This window comes from Marmota marmota, unplaced genomic scaffold (assembly GCF_001458135.2).
Source record: "Marmota marmota marmota unplaced genomic scaffold, marMar, whole genome shotgun sequence".
Lineage (NCBI taxonomy): Eukaryota > Metazoa > Chordata > Mammalia > Rodentia > Sciuridae > Marmota > Marmota marmota.
Genome location: NW_026000243.1, coordinates 2,128,907 through 2,137,174, shown reverse-complemented (window position 1 = coordinate 2,137,174; position 8,268 = coordinate 2,128,907). Strand labels below are relative to the sequence as shown.

General features: G+C 53.0%; 1 protein-coding gene across 11 annotated transcripts in view; it reads right to left on the bottom strand.

Annotated features, from left to right (window-relative positions):
- Pknox2 (PBX/knotted 1 homeobox 2) overlaps window positions 1-7,220 on the bottom strand; it is a 265,198-nt gene extending 257,978 nt beyond the window's left edge. For 7 of the 11 annotated variants that reach the window (XM_048796085.1, XM_048796083.1, XM_048796084.1 and 4 more), the window contains exon 1: window positions 7,122-7,220. The gene's annotated coding sequence lies outside the window, so the exon portion shown is untranslated. Of the gene's footprint in view, window positions 1-6,339; window positions 6,600-6,640; window positions 6,662-7,121 lie in introns of those variants that run through there. The other 4 variants (XM_048796082.1, XM_048796090.1, XM_048796087.1 and 1 more) reach the window with 4 other exon arrangements.
- Window positions 7,221-8,268: the final 1,048 nt, after the last annotated feature.

The window sequence follows — 8,268 nt, the reverse complement described above, 5'->3', positions numbered from 1 at the left end:
CCCCTCACCCCCCCACCCTGCACCCCCCAGTGTGGACTGACTGTGTGTTCAACCCTTGTTGATGGTGCAAGTGACCTGTGAAAGGACCCAGGCCAGCAAAAAGGGAAAGAAGCTAGACAATCCGCCAACTGGATCATCAGCTCTAAAATGAGATGGGGAGGAGAGGGAACCAGGATTAATCCCCCTTTTGTACCAGACACGGTGCCAGGTACTTATAGATGCTGCTCCACAATCCTACAAACTACATGCCTTTATTTCCCAATTTACGGATGGGAGACTAGGTCAAAGATGTTAAGCAGCTTGTCTGAAGTCACACAATAAGTAAACAGCAGAGCAAGGCTCTGAAGGCAGTTTTGTCCTATGGTAGAGTCCATACTCCCTGCTATCCCACGACAGCCAAGCCGCTGGAGGACAGGCTTCCTGGTCATGGTACTTGTTCTGTTGGGTTTGGTTGCTGTGTCCTCAATGCCCAGATCAGTGCCGGGCACAGAGAACATGTTCAGAGTGAAGGATGCCCCACTGCCTCTCCCCGGAGGGCAGGACCAGGGCTTGCAAAGCCAAATTTTGGGGCTGTTTCCTCAAAATTCCTGGATTTGATTTCCTCTCTCCATCCAAAAGGGACCCAATAGATGAGGATTCCTTCAAAGGCCACCATGGACGATGGCTGCATTTGCTGAACGTGGGGTGGGGGTGAGAGTGGAAGCACAAGTTGAACACCAACAATTAGGTCCTAATGAGGTGCGGGATTTAGGAGCCTTCATGGTGCTCCCTGACCTGCTGCTTCTGTCACCACATTGTGACCCATCTGGATTTGATCTGTCCCCATGATAGCCCCCTTCACCTCCATTGTTTACCCCCACCACTCCGACTGAGCCTCACTGAAACTGGCCACGTTCCTACCAAGCAGAGAACTAACAGTTACACCACCCACTCTGGCCCCATCCGAACCCTCAAGAGTCTGCCTTGGGCCCCAGGGCCAGCTGCTTTTCTCCACATTCCAGCCAAAAATAATACGAGAACGAAGTTCTTTGGTGGAGACTTAATCTAATCTTCATTGCTTCAGTTTTAAAATATCCTGCCTGGTTTAGGGTTTCTTATTACACACAGGGATGTGTTTTTAGTGAGATAGGTCTTAGCAGAAACGTCCTTCTTGTAATTAGAAACCCAGGCAGGCAGGGCTTGTGGTGGGACACCCAAGCCAAACAGCAGATCCCCCTGAAGAGGACACGTTTGCAGCAAGCTCTTCCCAAGCCCCATTTTCCGGCACAAGATGAACTGAGCTGTCCTAGAGCTTGGTACTCCCTCACTCCTGGGGGTTCTGTAAGTGTTCTGGTAGGACTCTGCCCTCACCCCTTCTCCCCCACCCAGTGTCTCTCTGCCCCCTCCTGAGTCTCACTCCCAATCAAAATGGAGACTCAGATATTGCCTGCAAAGGGCTGGGAAGGATGTTTGAAGGGAAAAATTACCTCCAAGGAATCCCCAAAGGACTAGAGAGTATTAAAGACAAACATTCCACCGGAGCCACATCTCTAGTATTAGGCTCGCTTCTAAAAATGAGGCACTGGAACTGAAGGAGTGTACGAGTGCATGTACACTTTTGTAGAAGTGCTGGGTGTAACTGCTCAGGCTTTCTGGCCCAGAATCTGCTTTGATCTGCCAGCATGGAGACAGCTAAGCAAGCGAGCTTCAGGCTGTGGCTAGCTCCAGACCAGCACCCCTCCCCCCAGTCCCTCCAGATGTCACACACCAGTCAGGGCTAGGCCTCTGTTCTCAATGGCTTAAAGAGAAGGAGCTACATCTCTGAGAAGTAAGGTTCTGTGTTCATCTGAGGCATGAAGTCTATTACAGGTAGCACCACTGGGAACAACCAAACCAATTCCCCCAACTCAGCCATAATTGCCCCTCTTGGTAAAGCGCAGATGGTTTGGGTGGTTTGGGGACTCACAGAATGATTTTTAAATTCTAAAGGAAGGCAGGAGTTCTGCCCCTTTACCAAAGTCTTTAGAACTCCTGAGACTTATGGGGCCAGGCTGTAGAACCAGGAAAGGAAAGGAAACACGTGGAAGAACGTGACTTTGCCGCCGAGAAACCTCTATCTCCTGTTTTATTATTGAAGTGTTCTGAGCTTGATTCATGCCCATCCTTCACCCCTCATAGCTTAATGAGAACTGTATGTGCTACATTCCACTTTACAGATGAAGAAAGCAAGGTCTAGCAGCTTGGAGGACCCGCTGGAGTGGCGCAGCCAGGCCGTAACAGGGCATAAAGCTACCAGTCCCCCAAATTCCAGTCTATAGACTAACTCAGCATGCTGACCTGCCAGCCTCAATTATCACCCAACCACTTCCCTCCCTCCCTCCTTCCTCCTTTCCCCATCAGGTATTAGATTTAATTAAATTAGCAGAGCCCCATCGCAACAATCCTGGCCATGTTGCCTGGATAGAACCCAGCAAGCGCAGCTCCTCCCTCTAAATTCAGCTTCTCAATATAATTCAATCTTCAATAAGTCACGGATCTCATGTGAAGTGTCTTATACAAAGCATGGTGTGTTGGCTAGACTCAAGGCTCATGGTGGCTCGAGATGATTTCATTTTCCATGTAACTTCCTCTGTTTTTCCTCTGCGGCATCGTTTTCTCCCTCTCCATCCTGGGATCTACATTTTGTTTGAACCAGACACTTCGCTTCACATGCAGTCAACCTCCAGCAATTGCATCACACATTTATATATATCTTACAGCATCCAGTCCTTGTGCCACCCAGCATAGGAAAAAGGAAAACTTATAACAGCATTTCGCACCCTCCTCCAACTAATTTAGAAAATGTGCTCCGGATTAAATAAATCAGAAACAAAAGTCTGAAATTGGAGATAAAATTTCTGAAAGGTGGTGGTGGGGAGCTAAATAAATAGCAAGGAAATCTTGCAACATGTTGGAAGCCTATAAATTTTATTGGTTGTTTCTTTAATAAAAACAATTTCAGTTGCTAACAACACAGTATTATTAAGCCTCTAACATTTAAAAATCTAATTTGCCCCTTCTCTGTGGCTGTTTATGTTCCATGCAGCATTCAGGAAGGATAAGGAAGTCAGGTTAGGTTAGGTATGGTTCCTAAATCAGGCTAATAGAGACCCCTTTAAAACACAGCCTTTTTGCTTTCTAGGTATGTCTTGGTCTCTAATGAGTTACAGCCCCCAGTTGAAGATGGACAAGGCAAAAAGAAATTGAACACACACTGCGGTGCACCCATAAACTTCAAGGACAAGAGAGAGGTGGTATGTTTCCAGTTAAACTAGAACTCCATGAATTCAGGATTCTCCACTCACAAGACAGTAATTCTCCTTATTTCATCACTAACTTACTTCAAATGTGTTTATACAATTTATTGCTACTGAACTTCCAGGCAACTGGTGTAGAGTTAATGAAACCCAGCTTGGAGAAGCTTTGAGCTTTGAACAACTAACCACAGTTTAAATGGTTATGACATGCGGTCAAAGCCACAGCCCGGCCCCACTGCAGTTTCGGTGTTAGGATCTAGTCAAAAAACCTTGTCATCTCACCTTTTGTGCCAAATAGATTGAAAAAAGAAAAAGCACTGAAAAACAGCCTGCCTTGTTCCTTCTCAAGGTTCCCATCATTTAAACACATTTATCTTACTGAATGCAAGGCAAAACCCCTCCCCCAGTGCCCAAGTAAATATTTTAGTTGCAGTTTGAATTGGCAGGGGGCTGAAATCCTGAAATTCAGTTTGGGTTGAATTGAGTGGGTCAGGCCTACCTAAAGCAATGTGGTAGGGGGCTGTTAGGGAAGCACGGAGGGACATTTAAAGCCAGAGCCAGCTAGAGAGCCCCCAAAGCAATATAGGGATGTACAGATGAAACTGGGCTGGGAAAGAAGTAAACTCATCTTTCTGAATTACTGGGGCATTGACTTTTATTAATCCTCATTGTCACATGGTGCCCCCTCCCCAGGCTTCGTTTATGTGGGAACTCCAGCAAGCTCCTTCTTGCTAAACAGGCCCATTTTGGAAGAGTAAAGGGGAGGTACTGGATTTGTCACTGCTGCACAATAAAAGCCCCTTTTGAAAGCAGCACTTTCATTAACTTAAAGCAATCTATAGACTTAAAAGCACAGAGCAGTAAACTCCGAGAAAGGATCATAAAACAGCCAGTCTCAAGTTAGGTACACTTCAGTGCAATTTGCACGAGGCATTTTACTGGGAGCGGTGGTCAGGGCCCATCTCTCTCCAGTAACCCCCTGGCCCTTATTCGGAGCAGCTCCTCTTTCTCTCGGCTTTCATGCTTTTCGCGCTCACAAAGGGGAGGCGGTGACCGGGGAGTCTCCGTGGGGTCACGGCTCCCTCCCCACCCCCCAGGCTCTCGGCGGGAGAGAGCGCGCACGAATTCCAAGCCCGAAAAACAACAGCCTTGGAGCTCTGCCGCCGCGGCGGTCGCCGCGCCCCGGGCCGCAGTGGCCACTCCTGGGTCGCGCGCGGCTTCTGTGTCCCCTAAGGGCCTTTTGGCTCTCCCAGCCAGGGGTGCGAGGGGTGCGCGGGGCTGGAAGGGGACAGATTTAAGATTACAAGGAAGAAATCTCAAACCTTCTTCCCCTCTACCCCCCGCACCTCCAACACACTCCCTGGCCAGAGAACAGCCTCCCTTCCTGGTCCCGACTTCCCACTCCGCACACCCCGAGCTAGGCCAGAGAAGCGGGGATGCAGCTTGAGTGGGAGTGCCTGAGTCCAAAAAGGGAAAACACCTCCGCCACCACCACACACACACACACACACAAACGCACACACACACACCAAGGTCCTGGGGCCTCGGAAAGGCCAGAGTAGCAGAGTAAGCAGGAGGGCTAGGGGCTGGGGCTTTGGGTAATACATCATGTTGTGTTTAAACAGTATCATTTCTCAGATTGGGATGAGTGGGAGAGTCATTTAAATCTGCCTAAAATAAGAAGCTTTGGGGTTCCACCAGTTTGGAGAGCGTTTAAATTCCTAAAAGCCAATACTCTGGAGAAGTCCGAAGACAAGTGGGATGAAGGTAGGGAAACCCTAACTTCTTTCTCCCGCTGGAGCAAAACATTGCAGCAGTAATCGGGCTCGTAGGCTTCCCAGCAGCGCTTGCCGGTGTACAGGCGGCGCTGAGATGTGGGCGCCAGAGTTCGAGCCCGGCCTGCCCTGGGACGCAGTCGCGACTCTTCCGCCCAATGTGGCAGCTCACTGCTAGCGCTTCCCCTTCCCCCCATCGCAGGCCGCAGCCCCCCTCAGGCCACCAACACCCGCCTCACCGCCTGGCCCCGCAGACCCGAAGTGCATCGGGAATCCCGCTGAGCCACCAATATAGGGTCCTCAGATCTACTCCAAACCCCGCAAGGATACCCTGTCGCTTCCCCCAGAATGTCTCTTCATTCGTCCGCTTCCCAGAATCTCTCTCCTAGGACCGAATCTTGTGCGCCCCAAACGCTCTCCTCCTCCAGATTCGCGTTCTGGGAGAAGCGGCGGACATTCGGGACTAGCCTGCCAAGGCTCAGATCAACTACTTTCGTTGCTTACCTAAACGCTTTTCCACCCGCGGACCTTAAGGAACCGAACACACAACCCTCCCCTATCTCTAATAGCCTGGACCCCAATAAAGAGTTATCCCTGAAAACACCACCCGTCCCTCCGATTCCAGCCTCAAATTTAACCCCGGGCCGCCGACTCCTACCTCCAGCCCTCTGCTGTGGCCGGCATGTAAACTACCCAGCGGCCCTTCAATCCTGATTCTGAAAACCGCTTGAATCCCATAACCCAAACTCTAGCCGGCCTTAAAACCCAGCCCTAATTCAGGGCCGATCCACAAGCCCCCTCCCATTCCCAAACCAGGTCTCCCCACCGCGCGGGAACCCCGGGATCTCCAATGAAGAGCCCCCAGAAAGGGCGGCCCACTGCGCGGGTTTCTTTCTCGGGTCTGGGAGCCAGGAGAGCCCCCTCGCCTAACCCGAAAGAAACAAACTTTGCGCGGCAGACTCTGGACCCTGTCCCATCCCCCTCAGCTTTCTGTTCTTGGGCGCTATCCGTCTCCCCCACCCACCCACCCACCTTTTACGATTTCATCCCCTAGTTCTCGAACCAGGAGCTCTCCCTATTTCCAAGCTTCGCCACTGGCCCCTACGACTCCCTTTCCCTTACCAAAAAGCACCCCGACAATCCGCGGGAAGCCAGTGACCCTACAAATTCTCGCTCCTCCTCAGGCTAGGGTCTCTGAGCATGGCCCCTCGGTTCCCGGCTTTCCTGACCCCACTTGCGTTCCCCTTTCCCCACTGATTCTCCTGCAAACCTCTACTCGCCCTGCCTACCCAGGCCAGGCACCGCTGGGGAGGACGCAGCCGCCGTTTCTTGACTCAACCACCCGGCCCCAGTATGGGGCTGCTCCGGCTTCCAGCCTCTCGAAGCCAGCTCCAGGCTGGTGACGCCAAGTAAGCGCCGGCCAAAGGGCTCCTGAAGCCGGGAAAAAGAGGAACCTAGAGCCGGCCCACGGTTCCCAGCCTCACCCCGCGGAGAGCCTAGCCCAGAGCCGCCTGCGCCCGAGCTCTGGCCGGCGCACTGGTCCCTACTCTCGGGTCCCCGGGTGCTCCCGGCGCACAGCCTCCAGCCCACCCGCTACGGGGTCTTGGGCCCGCGGCGGTCCGGGTCCTTGCATCTGCGGACAATGAGCGCCCGGCCACCGGCTCGAGCCCAGCGAGACGGCGGCGGCGGCGGGGCTGCGCGCTGGCCCGGCCAGGGCGCGGGCGGGCCGCGCGGCTCTCGCCGCCTCCTTTCCCGGCCTCGCTGCCCCTCGCGCTGCTTCGCTCCGCGCTCTCCCGGCGCTTCCCCAGCTTCTCTCTGCACGCTCCCGCCGTCCCTCTCTGCTCCTTGCCTCCCTCCTCCCTGCTGCCTCCCTCTCTCTCCTCCCTGCTGCCTCCCTCTCTCCCTCTCTCCTCCTTGCCCTGTCGCAATGAATAATACTCTGGCTTGGGGACTGGAATAAAACACACGCGCTCTGAGGCAGCCGCCCGCAGCAGCACGCCGCGCCGCCGCGCCGCCGCCGCCGCCGCCGCCTGCAAAAGCGTCTCTGACATGGAAATGAATGACAGCTTACCTGATGCCAATCTTCATCAGACTGACACCGGCGTGACAACACAGCCTATACTTCCCAGCACTGCTCGGGACGTCAGCGGCACAGGGACCCGCCCCCCGAAGCCCCCCCCCTTCGCACACCTCCCCTCTCCCCACTCCCCCTTTCTCCCCACCCCCCCATCACCCCCACCCACTCCCGGGCCCGGCCGCCTGCAAGTCGAGGAGCCGCTGGAGTGTCTCCCTCTACTGGAAGCTCTGCTTAAACGTCAGGCGCGGGCCCGCTCCTGGTGGCTGGGAGGCAGAACCACGCAGGGAAAGGAGCCTTAAACCCTGAGGTTGCCTCTGATGGGGAGGGTAGCGGATCCCCGGGGATTTAGGGCGCACCCACCCATGCCAAGTCCTTTTAGAGAACCCAGGGCAGAATTCCAGGACATCCGGTGCTGAGGGGACCTGAGATGAGGTGAAATTTTCTGTGGACTTCTAGAGAACTCCCCAGAAAATATGAAACTTCAAACTGGCAAGAAATCCTTCCCTCCATCACCACTCCCCCCACCCATTCCTGCCTGGCTGGCCTCATTTTTATGATTGCATTTGAATAATTCTCATTACCCTGGCCCCAGAAAAGGTGCTCAGTTGACACTCTGGTTAGTTATTCCTAGTCTCAAGAGCTTTTTCTTCTATGGGCTTCCTGGGGCGATGGATTCACCAAGGGGGAGACAATGTAATGGGGTGGAGCAGGGGAGATATAAAAGAGAGTAGAGGCTTTGTCTGCAAGCCTGTTGGAGCCCCTGTTATTTTTCATTCTAAAAAGTCCTTGGTAAACTCAGTGAGTTCTGGGTGTTGGAGTGCAGTAATGCAAAGGGGGAGACCAGAGGGGCTCTTTCATCTTGGGCTTGCTGGGGTGGATTCATCTGCTTCTGGGAAAAAATGGATTCCTCACCTAAGAGCATTCTACAGAAGAAGACCAAAGCAAGCATGTGTAGTCATACATGTACCTCCATTCCTTCAACCAAGTTGACAGTCTCACTAAGGGCCAGGTACAGGCATGCAGACACCTACTGAAGCAGGCTCACTTACTCCCACAATTTAGCGCAAGGCCCTCTCTACAATCAAGGGACAAAAGAACCCCTCTCCCTCTGCAGAGGAGCCATTTCAGCCAGGCAGTGACT